Source organism: Camellia sinensis, chromosome 3 (genome assembly GCF_055761805.1).
Source record: "Camellia sinensis isolate YWXY chromosome 3, ASM5576180v1, whole genome shotgun sequence".
Lineage (NCBI taxonomy): Eukaryota > Viridiplantae > Streptophyta > Magnoliopsida > Ericales > Theaceae > Camellia > Camellia sinensis.
Genome location: NC_138963.1, coordinates 118,817,410 through 118,832,094, shown reverse-complemented (window position 1 = coordinate 118,832,094; position 14,685 = coordinate 118,817,410).

Sequence of the window (14,685 nt, the reverse complement as noted above, 5' to 3'; positions counted from 1 at the left end):
GATATCCAGTTCCCCATTACAGATCAGAGACCGAGCGTCATGCACAGTGAGTCCGCACATCCGCCCTAAAGCTTGGGCGTGGCCAAAGCGAAACTGAGGCAAGATCTCTTTACAACTTTCAGATTCCATCAAAGCTTGAAAATCTTCGAAAGTTGGACATGCCTCTTGTCCGCCGAAGCTAAAGACATGCGTCACTGGGTTCCAAAACCTCGCCGCGGCATGGAGGAAAGGAAGATGTAGCGGAGTGCGGCTCAGCGTGAATAGTGCATTCAAGCCGAAACCCCGGAAGTTCAACTTTTTCGAACCATCTAGAGAAACGATCCAAGCTGTGAGATTTTCAACGAGAAACGCCTCCATTTTTGTGCAAAGCTAAGATGAATTGAATGAACCACGGAGCTAAGGCTTTTAAAGAGGAAAAGACACTATTCGGGGGACAAGTGTCAAAAATTTGACGGTTGCTGAGCTGAGTGGCCGGCCGACCACCTTTTCTGGCAGGCCAGCCATTTCTTTTTTTCAAAACCTGGCCGGCGACCTCCCCTTTGCAATAAATCTGGCCGGCCGGCTCCCAAAAGTAGCCGGCCATGCTCCAATGTGTGTCTTTAGCCTTGTTTTACCCTCAATGAGAAAATTTCAAGCATTTCCATGCAACGGGTGTGTCGAAGGCCTCTATTTCCCTCTGTTTCGGATGCGTTCCGTTGCCCAGATCGTCCGAAGTACACTTTGTTTTGTTAAGTTTTGTTTATCGAGTTGTTGTTTTGTTTATCGAGTTGTCGTTTTGCTTATCGAGTTATTTGTCGAGCTGTCGTGTTTCATGTTTTTGAGTTGTTACTCTTTGTTTAAGCAATTTTTGTTTGAGTCTTGTTTATTGAGTTGTCAACACTATTGTGTTTTGCTCATCGAGTTGTAAACTTGCTAAGATTTTGTTAAGTTGTTGCGTCGGTTCACTACCTGACTGGGGCAAAGTGCACAATACACATTTCCATTCAATCTCATTATGGTGCAAAATGATGTGATATGATGCTAAGAGTTTAAAATACAACACTTTTTTCAAAAGCGGTTTCATTCCATCATGCCTCGCTTGTTACAACATTTTACAGACTAAGGCACAAGTTTTACAAAGAATAAAACTACCCGATAATGTACAATGTGCTACAACTACTAGCAAAAAGATAAATAAAACAGGAAACAGCTGCATCTGTGCTCTCAAGAGCAGGAATAAGAGGCCCTCTTCGTCCTCTTCTGCGGAACAGGCTCTCCGCCACCATCGCCATCATCATCATCTGAATCGGAGTCGTCATCGTCGGGATCCCCCTCAGCCTCGCCTCCACTCCTGGAACCAAGACTGGAGCCGTCCTCTCTGTCAGCAGATGTCTCCGACTGACGATCTGCAGCCTCCTCCTCTTCCTCATCCTCACCGGGCTCCTCTTCCACAATATGTGCTCTGTGTCTACGAGACGACCCCCCCTCCAGCTCCTCGAAAAGGCCTGGATGGCCCAGCTCCTCGAAAAGATCTAGATGGCCCAGCTCCTCGAAAAGGCCCAGATGGTCCACCTTCCCGAGAAGGCCCAGGTGGCTTGGCCTGTGGCTGAGCATATACCGGGGGCATTTGAGAATAAAGAGTTCAATTTAAATACATCAGTCCAAATATGTACATCAGATGCAGATACAAAGAAAACTACATAAAGTGGGTATATGTAAACACAGTGTATAAGTGAGGTGTGTGTCAGATGTGCTCTACACAAGTAGCCTATCAATGCAGTAGGAATCAGCATATCATCAGAAGTATGATAAATGCCAGAAAACTAAAGGGTACCTGGAAGCCCATGATGGACAACTGCGCCTCCCTCCACAGGACCATCCCCTCAAGTGAGGCTACCATCTCGAACACCTGATCCATGTACTCAACAGGAGGCTACAGATGCAAGGGCAAGGGTATCAGTAAAGGAATGAACGTCCAAGTATCTGAGTAATGAATCAAAGCTGTAAAACATACCGGTGGTGAGTCGGGGTCTCTGACATATCGATGACCGGGCATCGGAGGCTCTATCGGAATCAGAATCGGAGAGGTAGTCCCATATTGCCACCCCATCAACTCGGTCGGTATGTCCGGCCATCCAGGATGATGATAAGTCGGAGGAATCGGGGGAACCAATCCACCCCCACCTCTAAATGTACCAGCCCTGCTAGTGGAAGGGGCGTCTGCAGCCCGAGCCCGGGCCCGGGCCTGGCTCGAAGATGGCATGCCAACAGGCCTCAGCGTCGGAGTACGAACTCCTGTCAATGGAGGCATCAGGTATATGTGATGGTAAGTAGCGTAATCCCCCTCCTCAAGATGTAGCAAAGCATCAGTACCCAACATAGCACTAACAACATCCCGGGAAGAGAGCCTATCAGCAATCCACATATCGACTGGGGGTGCTGAGGGAGGGTCCTGAGAAGTCTACCCCCAGACCTGATGCAAGAAGCGGTCCCCCAAAAACCAGGCCCTACCAATTGGCCCTTCGAACAGGATCCTGTATCGGAAGGCACCCCACCCTCCGGCAAATTGGAATCAGAGACCTTCACCTAAAGGCGCCCATGGCTGCCATGTAATCTATGGATAACAGACGCATAAACCAAGCAGAAATCGAAAATGTACAGGACAAATCAAAGATGAAAACAGAAAGAACTAAGAGTTCTGAAATACCTCTGTCGACCGCACCGTGTTGAAATACTGCCGCAGATAAAGGAGGGACTCCCGAGGTCTTGGCCGGTGCTGGCCTTCAAATACAAGTGAGTACGGGGTCACGAGAGGTCCTCTACCACCAACTCCGGGGCCAATATCGAGAAATAGACATAGACCCACAACTATAGAAAACAAAGCAGGATACAAAGTGCTGAGGGCAAAGTGCACGATACAGAGTATAAAGTGCGCCGTGCGTGCAATGTGCAAGTAATGAGGAGCAGAAATGTAAATTAAGAGGGCAGAAAGTACCTCCCAGGCTCTCCAATAGCCGCCAAGTAAGTCCCCCCGTTCGCGGGAGGTCGCGCTCATGTAGCAATAAAGGGTAGCCAAGTCGGCGCCACCCTAGTCATACCGTCTGACCTGTGAAAGGTCCACCAAAGCACTCAATAGATAAGGCCCAATAGTGTTCCCCCTGTCGGCAAACAAAGTGGTCCCGAAGAGGAACATCAGAAAGCCGCGGGCATACTGTGCTGCCTCCTCAGGAGTCCCGGGCTCCATCTCCACCCGTCGGAAATGGGAAGAGAACCAGGTGTATCGGACTCTCCCCGAAGATCTATCAACAGGCGGGCGAACCCCCATCAAATATATCCAAGCAGCCTCCCACTGGCCCATGTCCTCGTCATAAGGGATATGCCAACCTCCCACGTCAAGGCCAGTCAGTATAGCAAAGTCAAACGGGGTCATAGTCAAGTCCCCCGTGGCAGAAAAATGGAAGGAGTTGGTGGTGTCCCACCATCTCTCCACCAAGGCGGCCATCAGCGTCCTCCTGGCAGGACAACGAGATAGCCCAGCACAGAAGGGCCCAAACCCCGCCAAGTCAACCAAATCCCAAACAGCCTCCGGGAGCTCGGCATACCAATCTCTCACCGCGGTAGAGCCATATCCCCACACAGTGCGAGAAGTCACCTGCATTCAGAATGAATACATGTTTAAACATAAAATGGATAAGCTGCATGCAAATAAAATGAATAGGCTGCGTGCAAAGTAAAGTAAGTGAGCCGCGTGTTCAGAATCAGTGTGTGCTGCGTGTTCACCTTCAATTTGGGCTGTGTGTTCAGAAAATCAGTGTTTTGGGCTACGTGTTCAACTCTCAATCGGTGTGTGCTGCGTGTTCACCTTCAATTTGGACTGTGTGTTCAGAAAATCAGTGTTTGGGCTGCGTGTTCAACTCTCAATCAATGTGTGCTGCGTGTTCACCTTCAATTTGGGCTGTGTGTTCAGAAAATCAGTGTTTGGGCTACGTGTTCAACTCTCAATCAGTGTGTGCTGCGTATTCACCTTCAATTTGAGCTGTGTGTTCAGAAAATCAGTGTTTGGGCTGCGTGTTCAACTCTCAATCAGTGTGTGCTGCGTGTTCACCTTCAATTCGGGCTGTGTGTTCAGAAAATCAATGTTTTGGGCTGCGTGTTCAACTCTCAATCAGTGTGTGCTGCGTGTTCACCTTCAATTTGGGCTGTGTGTTCAGAAAATCAGTGTTTGGGCTGCGTGTTCAACTCTCAATCAGTGTGTGCTGCGTGTTCACCTTCAATTTGGGCTGTGTGTTCAGAAAATCAGTGTTTGGGCTGCGTGTTCAACTCTCAATCAGTGTGTGCTGCGTGTTCACCTTCAATTTGAGCTGTGTGTTCAGAAAATCAGTGTTTGGGCTGCGTGTTCAACTCTCAATCAGTGTGTGCTGCGTGTTCACCTTCAATTCGGACTATGTGTTCAGAAAATCAGTGTGTGGGCTACGTGTTCAACCCTTAACCGATGTGTGCCGTGTGTTCACAATCAATTTATGGGCTGAGTGTTCAGGAATTCAAGTGATTGACCCGTGTATTTAGAATGCAAACAGAATGCATGAAAAATTCATAATATGTTACAGAAAAGGTAAGAACGAAGTAAATACCTCTCGTGCCTCATGGGAGAGGTGATAATCTGGCTCCCGCAGAAGGAGATCCCCGGGTGCTCGCTCGTCGAAATCGGTGAAGTGATAAAAAACAGCCCGCGGAAGAATGTGTGCTGGTGGGTTGTACCTCTCGGGTATGAAAGGTCGAACCCCCGAAGGCAGAGCCATGATATTGGGATCACCTCCGGCATCTGAAGGACCTACACCGTGGGGGAAATGACCAGCCATTTCAAAAAATCTGCAAAAGGGGCAAAAATGAGCAAAAATGAGCCAAAATTGGAAAAAGTCAACAAAAGTCCACTCCCGAGAAAATCTTCCAAATATTGAGACAAACTCACCTCAAGTGGCGAAAATGAGAAAAGAAGCCCCCGAAATCAAAATTTAATAGGTTCAATGTGCTTAAAACTGAAAGATTTCGCGAAAATAACTTGCGTGGGACGTTGGAAAACACGTATGGAGCACAGATCTGAGGGAGAAAATGGTTTGGGAAGCTAGAGGAGATGTTTTCGGAGCTGCACTTGTGAGCACGAAGTGTTTGGATGAGTGTATTTAAAGAAAAGAGGGTGAAAGTACAAAATTGCCCCGAAATTTGGCAAAGTGGCCGGCCGGCCACTTTTTTTGGCAGGCCGGCCATTCCCTTTTCAAAAACTGGACGATGGCCTCCCTCTCCCAATAAAGATGGCCGGTGGTGTTCCCCACATGCCCCCCAAGGTCCCTGCAAATTTTGGGAAGGATTGGAGTTCCCGGGACCTGAAAAAGTACAAGAGAAGTGCACTTTCTGTCGCGAAATCGCTCCACCGGGACCTCAGCTTCAACTTCCGATGCGTGTCTCATCATTACTCATCGAAAGTGAGATATATCCTTTTAAACATGTTGTAACCTCTCCGGGAGGTGAACCGGAGGCCACGATCGAATCGCCTTCGCCGAAACGCGCATTTCCTTGCTCGTTGTTTTGTGACAAACATATATCCTGGTGTACGCTTGTTCTACATTATCATGCACATAACTTGCATTCTCATGCACATACTTGCATTGTTATGCACGTCTCTTTGATATCACCGAGCCTCCGTGCTTAAACTTGCGTTGTCACACGCGTTTCTTCCCGCATTGCGATGCACTTTTTCCATCAACACCGCGATTGCCTGAATTCGATATCACATTGAACATATGTTGTTAGATATGTTGTGCTTGTTGAGTTTCTTCCTTTTGCAGGCACGATATTTTATGTACGGTTCATTTGAAGCTGGTGTGACCAGACGAATCACGCAGGTATCGTATCTTCTTCGCGTGAGACGCGACGAGAATTGAATAATTCTCTGCATTCCTAACTGCATGAAATGTAGTTATTGCTTTGCATTCTTGCTTAAAACTGTTGCATCTATTTGCGAATATGTGCTTCATTATAGCTTACTGCATTTGCATGATCATTGAGATACCTTCGGCTTCTTGCATTATCGGTTGCATTTTGCCCCTGCCTGCGGGCATGCCTGCGGGCACATCTCTGTTTATCTGGTATGTTTGTCTAAATCTTCGGCCTTGTCAAAAATGGGTTGTCTCTAGGCTTTGACATTCACTCCCATCATTCACTCCCATCACTTACGACTTTCGAGTTCTGTCAAAGAGGGGCAACTGTAGACACCCCATTTTTGACCGACCTTAAGACTCAGACGTCACCGATTGAGCGCTTGGTGATATTGCATATCGTGCTCGTTCAGAGGTTTCAGAGTCTCGGCTGCGAGCTTGGCCTCCGGACTTCCGGACTCTTTCATGCTTTGCCTCAGTTTGCGAACCAGGCTCTGTTTTCTCTGTTTTCTCTTCCCGAAGGGAGGGAGAGGTCTCGTAGATCATCTCTCAGGGGCCGTAGGCTACGTTTCGTGGTCATAGGCCATTTTGCCCGTTTGGAGTCCGGTTTCCGATTTTTCGGAGTTGTTGGCCGTGTGCCTCGGTTCGGAACTGCTTAACCACCTCCGTTTGCTCCAATTTTTGGCATGCATCTTATTTGCTCCCTTTTGAGGGACACTGTGGCTCGAGAGACTAGCTTCGTGGTCGAACACCACTTCTGGTGCCTAACAGTCAGTTTTTAGGGCCTCGGGCTGCGTGTTTCGGCCCCCGAACCTTCATTTTGCATCGGTTTGGGTTCATTTTTGGTAGGGACCACTGTTTCATTGTTAAGAAGGCCGTAGAAGGGTGGAAGGCCAGTAATTGTTCTGACAACCAGTTTTATTCCTCCATCGCCCTCCGTCGCTCGTTTTTCTCACTTGAAAAGCCAATGTTGACCACCCTAAGGCCACTTTTTCCAGCCCTAAACCACATATTTGTGTTGTACACACCTGGGAGGCCACAAATATCACATGGCCGGCCAGTAATTGTATGTGACCCTTTTGAACCCCTCCTAAAAGTGGCCTTTTCTCTCTCCTGGTTCACTTTCTCCAGTTTTTGACCACATGGTTGTGTTGAGCACACATGGGAGGCCCTCTTTTTGGCATGGCCGGCCATTAATCTTCATTGAGCCTTTTGACCCTTGGCCGGCCGGCCATGGGGAAGGCCGACCGGCCACCTAAACCCTAGCAAACCAGCCAGCCTTGATCCTCTCTCCAGGTACATTATAGATATGTATTTTGTTTCCCCCCAGATTGTGTATCCGGGGGGGTGCACTTTTGGGGGGAAACTTGAATTCATATCCCCCTCTTTTTTCCCCCTCTTTTTCCCATACTTTTGCCTATATATCAGGCCCTCCAGCTCCCATTTGAAGGGTTACAAAATTTGGTTTAAGGCTCTTGTGTTATATCTCTCTCTCTCTCTCTCTCTCTCTCTCTATTCCAAGCTCCAAAACCCCAAACCCTACACCATTTCTACACCACCTCATAGCACCACACCCCCATCCTCCATTCCAGTTGCTTGAGGCTGATTGCCAGAGATGAAGAACTCCCAAACTTGGCTCAAAGGTTGTTGGAGCATTGGTCTACAAGGGTGAGTCATTTTCTTCCATTTTCTAGTCTTTTTTTGCTTTGTATATAAGCCTTAGTTGCTTGCATTTTTGGGCTCCGACCCTAACTAAAAATAGCATTATTTTGAAGTCTTTTTCATGTTTGTTTTAGGGTTCTTCCATGTTTAAGGTCTCTAGCTACCACTTGCTTCTTTACCTCTCTTGTATGCCTCTTTCTTGCATAGTATTTTAGGCCTATTTGTAAACTGTTTTGAGCTTGGTTATAAATTGTAAAGTGGCTTATTTTGAGCCCTTCTTCAACATTGTTAAAGGGCTCTTCACTGTTTGAGGCTTTCTTTTGTCACTTTCCTCTTTATCCCTCTTTTGGCCTTATTTTTTGCATGTTTTGTTAGCCCCTCGTGCTTGTGTTTTTGGGCCCTGGTCCAAACTGTAAATAGCCTTATTTTGACCCTCTATTCCTGTTTGATCAAGGGACTTTTTTTGTTTGAAGCTCCCTTTTTGCTCTTTGTGTTTAAACCTCTTTTTAGGCCTTATTTTGCATAGTATTTTAAGCTTGCATGTGCACTGTTTTGGGTCTGGTCACTAACTGTAAAACACCATGTTTTGAACCCCTCTTCAACTTTGTTGAAGGGTCCTCCTCTGTTTGAGGCCAGCAACCATCACTTGCTTTTTTGTCCCCCTTTTGGCCCATTTCTTGCACAATAGTTTAGCCATACTTGTGTTTGTTTTCGTGGCCTGTTGTAAACTGTAAAGTACCATGTTTTGAGCCTCTCTTCAACTCTGTTGAAGGGCTCATGGCCATTTAGGGCCAGAAGCTGCTACTTGCTTCATTATCTCTCTTTTGGGGCCATTTTTGCATGTTAACTTAGCCCTATTTGTGTTCACTTTTTGGCCTTACTTAAAACTGTGAATATGCTTTTTTTGGGACTGCCTTGATTCTGTCTTCACACTTCGTGTTCAAATAATGCATGCTTTGCATAGCCATAGGTCATTCCATGTACCTAATTTCATGTTTCGGGTTCATTCCATGTATCGGGTGCCATGTTTCCATGTTTCGGGGCTATTTTGCATCATATTTTGGTACTGAAATTTTCATTTTTGCATATCATGTTTCATACCTTGCCATGCTTTGTTAGAGTGGCATTTGTGCCTTAGGATCGGTCCTCGGTTTGCGTGCATGTGTGAACGCATTTCGAGTGTCTCATTTTTCATCTCCTGGCTACTAATGTGAGTGTGGCTGAGGTCCACTCATGTTGGTATAAGTCCATTATGCATTGTGTATGCCATTTCATTTCATAGCATTATGTATGCTAGGTTGTATGTTAGCGCATTGTGTATGCCATGTTACCTCGTGCATCGTGTATGCCATTTCATAGCATTGTGCATGCTAGGTTGTATATTAGTTGCATTCATGCAGGTCATGCATACTGTATTGTGCTTGGGATAGGAGTTAGCCCGAGCACGGGAAACGAGGTACGTTTCGTACTCTAAGTGACGGAACCTGTCTTAATTCCCAGTCACCGACACTCCAGATTATCCATGATGGAGTTTAGGTTTTGTTGTGTTTATATGTGCATTCATTTCATATTGAGTCGTGCAATTCGACTCCTCGGCCATCATGCATCGATATGCGTGATTGGTGGCACAAGGATCGAGGACTACACTCCCCTGAAGGGTAGTCATGCATACATATGTGAAAATACTTTGCCATGCCCCTTTCTTGCTCTCTGTTACAGCAAATCAAGAATCAGCAGCCTTCCAAAGCTTCACACGCATCTCGAGAATAATTGCAAACAGAGGCTAATTGGGGCATCGCAATGGATTTCTGCGCAAGGCAACCCGGACATGCATCGTTCATCATCCGAAGCAGCATCGAGGCAGTCCCTAGCTTGCATGCTAGTTTACAGCTTACCTAGTTTAATTTGTTAATTAATTAAGATTTTGTAATTATTTGGACTGTAATATTTATTCGGGACTGTATATTATTTATTCGGACCCTCTGCGCGAGGGCACAACTGTAATAAGTGTGCGTGTGTGTGATATATGTCTTCCAACCCCACGTCTTTCTCCCTTTTATTTACCCGCTTATGATGGTTAGATTAGGGCATGTTTCAATTAGCATACAGTATGATAGCATGTTTGCATTCATTCATCTGTTTTGCATGCACCGGGCTCGGCGCATCATACTAACTGCATCGTATTTTCAATTCCAAGTTGAATACATGTTAGCTGTAGCATTTCATATGCCATGTCTAGAATAGCCGAGCCTGCTATAGTTGCACTTTTTCATGTGTTGCATTAGGCATTTTTGTATAATTAGGATCATGCATGGATTTCTAATTAGCTTTTGTTTTGGCTTGGAGTACTCGGTAAGTTTTATGCTTTAGCATCCTTGCATGCGTGTGAGTGACTGCCATGAATGGCATGCTTACCATGAGGCTATATGCTTATGTGACATAACTGCCTGAATGCCTGTGGGTGAAGGTTGGGTTATTTGAATTAGAACAATTCTTCAAATGTGTGTTTTAAGCCCACTAGATAGTAGCAAAATCATGTTTTTCTAAGCCCACCCGAGGGTGGCAAATCCACGTCTTAGCCTACTTGCGAGTAGCACCATCAAACCATTTTCAAACAAACAAACATGAAATGTTTTGTTCCAATTCAGGCGATCCAGTCTATACTTGTATGCTGTGCGCATCACATAGTAAATCTAAGCTAATAACCGGAATAAGAACACATAATGTTTTCAAAAATAGATATCATGGTTAGTAGAGGCCGATCTTTGATCGGGCGAGCGAGGGTACTCACGAAGTGACCTTCCCCAATCGTACCCAAGTTCCCGAGCCGAGGCAACTTTGGTGATGACGAACACGTGGCCTTAGGCAACGAGTCAGGGTTTCCTAAATTTTCCAAAATAAAATATTTAGGTGGCGACTCTGTATCTAGCAAAGCAGTCCATGTTTGGCACTTCTTTCAAAATCTGTTTTCTCAAAACGATTTGCCAGATTTGGACTCTTTGGTTCAGATTTAGAACCGTGACAATTTGAGAGTCCGAACTGTAGTGAACCCAATATCGAACGGAACGGGGGGGACTCGTTCCTCTCGGGGGGCGTTCGGGGACGTCTACACTAACCCTAAAGGCTTACAACTTTCCAAGACAATGCTTGGTCACAACAAAAGTGGACTTAAGTCCAATACAGTTAAAGCTCTTGGCTTGGTAAAAAAACAAATACAGTAAATACACAAAAGAAGCTTTCGCTCCAAGCCCTCCTAAGCTATTGCTTTGGCGGAGGTATATCATTAGCACCTGAAATGTTTTTCCCACATAGGGTGAGCCAAAGCCCAGTAGAAATAATCCAACACAACATATGAATCTTGACAAAGCTATAATGTGAATGCATATGTTATGCTTGTGCCAAAAACATTTTTATATCTCTTTCTAACACTATGCAATGCCAACTAATATCATGGTTCTTAAATCATTTCCTTTACAATAGAAAATAGGGTAGTGAATCACACTCTAGGAATTCCAAAACAATACAACCTTTCCCGAAAATTTCGTCTGGAGGAAAATGTAAACCGGGACCCATGTAAACATAGGCTATAACAGCACTGCTATTGCCATTTCACGAAAATTTCGTCTGCGGGATCGACACCCATGTATACACGCAGTTTTCGGAACTTTCACCTTGGACACACAGGCCAACTTATTTGATGTAACAACAATTGCTTCCCAAATTCACTCACATTCTCAAAATGGTAACATTTCTAATGTATAAGCGTGAGATAATGCTTAATGCAAATGAATGAGAAAATAGTTTCAATTCTCCTAATCCATATGTAATTTCTACGACAATCATAGCTATCCTCCACTGATAGCCCAAAATAGATAATTTATAGTCCATAAGGGTAAATTAGATGTGAGGGAAAATACATATCCAACTCTACCATCTTTATCAATATTAATCTAATTTCATAATCTCAATATCGATTTTATAATTTATATAAAATCAACATTTGAGGCATTTAAGGTAAAATTCATTTCCTTTCCAAAATCAATCCCAAAGATCAAAATCAACTATTTTTTCCCAACTCAACATTATTTTCCATATCAAAATCCATTTTAAGGTTCCATTTGAAAAACCCCCCTTTTGAGTTTTACCCAAAACCCTAGATTATTCCAAATCTCTCAAAAATCTCAATATTGTTTAAAAATAGCAAATAGCTAAGTTAAAACTCATAAAAAGTGTGGAAAGTATCCCTACCTTAAGCTTAGAAGATGAGAGAGAGAATGAAGATACTTGAAAGACGCTGAAACCCAACTTTGTTCGGATCAAAAGGAAGCCCACAACGTGCTCTATCTTTTTAATAAAGGGACACAGGTGAAAAACTTGACAGATCTAGGTGCATTTGTAGAGAGAATGTGAGTTTTAGAGAGAGTGTCTCAACTTAGGGTTTTGAATGTTTTAGAGACAGCGAATGATGAAAAAATGATGTAAAAAGTGACTCTTACGGACTGATTTATGTGCAGACCGCTCGTGCATAAGACGTGTCGCTCGAGCGTCTAGACACAAAAGATGTGGCCGCTCGAGCGCAAGAAGTTGTCGTTCGAGCCTAAAATACAAACTCCCAGTAGTTTTATAGACAGAAGACCAACACTCGAGCTCAATAAGGACCGCTCAAGCCAACACCACTCGAGCGCAAAAAGCTTCACTCGAGTGAAGAATACCACTTCCTAGTACTTTTGCAGACCTACAAAAGTATTGAGAGTTCACAAGGACCGCTCGAGTCCAAGAAGTGATGCTCGAGCGAAGGAACAGAATTCTGGGCAACAACAGTTTGAAAAGATAAGCTACCAACCTATTTCAAAAGCAATCAACACATCCCAAAAGCCAAACTCAAAGAGATTAAAGTGGAAACAAGACATGGATAACTATATATGACAATGAAACCTGGATCCAAAACATTAAATGGGTCGGGTCTAAACCAGGATCGCTATAATGACCCCCTCCTAGTAGTTTTGCAGACTGCAAAAGACCACTTGAGCGTAAATATCACACTCCCAGTAGTTTTACAAACTGTAAAAGATCGTTTGAGCCCAATTAGCATTGCTCGAGCGAACAAGCAAAAATCTGGGCAATAACTTATTGAAAAACTGACTTCCCAACCTATTTCAAACACAACCAAAACTTCCAATAGCCAAACTCAACAAGCTTTAAGGTGGAAAATAGATGAATAACAGTTAAGTACACGGGTAATCGGATTCAAAAGCAAGAAAATGGGTCGGGTCTAAACCAAAATCGTTATAACAACTTTCAGGTGTTAATAATATGCCTCCACCAAGCATGTAACTTGGGAGGACTTGGACCTTAAGGCTTCATTTTTGATTTCTTGTTGTAATTATTTTGTTTAAGCCCAGGGCTTTACTTCTATTGAGTTTAAACTCATTTTGTTGTAACCATGCATTGTCTTGAAAAGTTAAGGCCATTTAGGCATTTCATTACTTGGTTTTATTTCTCTTTTTACTCTTGTATCCATACCATATGCTATAGATTCAGAAGTTAGGATTGATAAATATATAGTGCATATGTCATCTTTTGTAATGATCAAAGATATAATGAATAGAAGTGATGAAAATATTGATCAATTGTAGCATTATTATGAGATAGGTTAATGGTAATTATTTTGGGGTGTTACAGTCAAAAAATTTTGAACAGATAGATATAAATTTGAACAAATAGTCAAAAAATTTAAAAAGATAGATTTAAATTTAAACAAATAAAAAATAATTTGAATACATAAAAAAGTTAACCGATAAATTAAGGGGTAAAATTGAAAACTAAATATTTTTCAAAACAAAAAAAAAATGACTTTTTTACCAAATTATCTCACAAAGGGTGAGCCTCTCTCCAACAAAAAATATTCACTAGACCTAATGCCTTATACACTCTTCAGGTTGAACTTTGCAACAATTTTTTCTAAAATTTATTTTTAATTTGTAATTAATTTTCAAATTCTACACTCTTCTAAAACTCTCCTAATAATATTTTTCATTTTTAAATGGAAAATGTTATGGTGTGTACTTTTTTAGGGGTGTATACACCCTACCTCAAAATGTATAATTTTACTATAAAATTTTATACTATCAATCACAAAATATTTAATCTCACCACAAATTAGTGTAACAAAAAATGTCATAACAAAGTCACAAACTTCAACATCAACCACATAATTTTGGACATTTTGTTATCCCAATTTGTGGCCAAATTAGACATTTTATCATCGATGTTATATAGCGATCCTGATTTAGACCCAACCCATTTATTACTTTTGAATCCGGGAAACAATATTCGTGATGGTCGTTCCCTTTTCTTCATGTTTGGTTTTGGCTTCGGGGGTCAACACTGTCTTTGTTGGTGTTGACACTGCCTTCTTTTCCTTGCCTTGTTCTACTCCAAGGGTCGACACTGGCCTTAGAGGTGTCGACACCATTTTGCTGCTATGTTCTTGGAATAGCTATTGAAATTTAGTGTCGACACTGACTTTGGTGGTGTCGACACTTGTCTCTTGTTGTTGGCCTCAAGGGTTGACACCAGTTTGGGAAGGGTCGACCCTTGTCTACTGCAGAATCTGAGTGTAGTTGCTGAAATTTAGTGTCGATACCTTGGGTCCAAGGGTCGACACCTTGTCTGTTGCTAGCTTTGTCATTTTGTCAATTCTTCCTGAAGGGTCGACACCACCGACACAAGGGTCAACCCTTGTGAGAGTTTTTTTTTTTCCTTCCAGATTTTAGTTCGGTTTTAGGCCCTACTTCTTAGAGATTTTGACTTGTTCTTTTCGGTTGACTTTGGGACTTTATTTCACTTTAACCTAGCACTAAAAATAGGGTCCTCATGTACCCTTTTCTTCGCTTTATTTCTCTTTCCCCTCTTTAAACCGTGAGTCATTCTTCTCTCTCTCTAAACTCATTTTTTTGCTCAAAGATCTTCAGATCTACACACTTAGAAGTATCTCCTCACCTTGTTCCTTTGAGATGAAGTCTAGAGCTTGTCAAGGGCTTCGTTTCAATTGGAGCAAATCGTTATTTTGTCACCGTCAACTTTTGGGCTTTTCTTCCTTCTTTCTCTT